Raw genomic sequence first — 719 nt, forward strand, 5'->3', positions numbered from 1 at the left:
AAAAAGGATAGTATGCAAGAGAAAGGAAGGGGAGTCACTTTATACTCACTTTTATTCCAAAAGCATGCATTATTATTCTCTAGATTTCTTTGCCATGGTTCTATTAATGACGTACTTGCTAGATGTGTTAGAAATTTGTTTGCCTCCATACATCCAAGATTCCTTAATTTTGATTTTACTAAAACTTTGTTTGATAGAGATAAGGAATCACTGGAAAGTTATAAGGCACATTTGAAAACTTCTTATGTGAAACACTACTTGCTCAAGGGGTTTTGGTTCAAAGTCAATGGGATTTGCACTTTTTGCTTTGTTTTGGGCAATGGTTTAATTGTTGATTCACATAAAGGACACTTTGGTTTTCCAAAGAGTGATGATGTTTTGCATGGATATTTTCATTGGCCAAAGAAGAAAAAAGATGTAGAATCTTATGTTCATAATTGTGCTACTTACCACCACAATACATCTAAAACATTACTTGATATTTCCATGGATTTTGTGTTTGGTTTAGCCTTAAGCTCTAGAAGGAAAGATGTTGTGCTTGTTGAAAATTCAAAAAAGATGGCTAAATTTAATATGTCTCGTTTTGCTGATCTATTACTATCCAGAATGTTTAAATTCCATGATGTGTCATTAGACTTAATTGCCTTACTGGTTGATTGTAGGATGATGATTGGAGCGACTCGTGTCAAGCACCCCAAGAAAAAGTTCCATGAGCGTGA

The sequence above is a fragment of the Ipomoea nil genome, unplaced genomic scaffold (assembly GCF_001879475.1).
Source record: "Ipomoea nil cultivar Tokyo-kokei standard unplaced genomic scaffold, Asagao_1.1 scaffold0216, whole genome shotgun sequence".
Lineage (NCBI taxonomy): Eukaryota > Viridiplantae > Streptophyta > Magnoliopsida > Solanales > Convolvulaceae > Ipomoea > Ipomoea nil.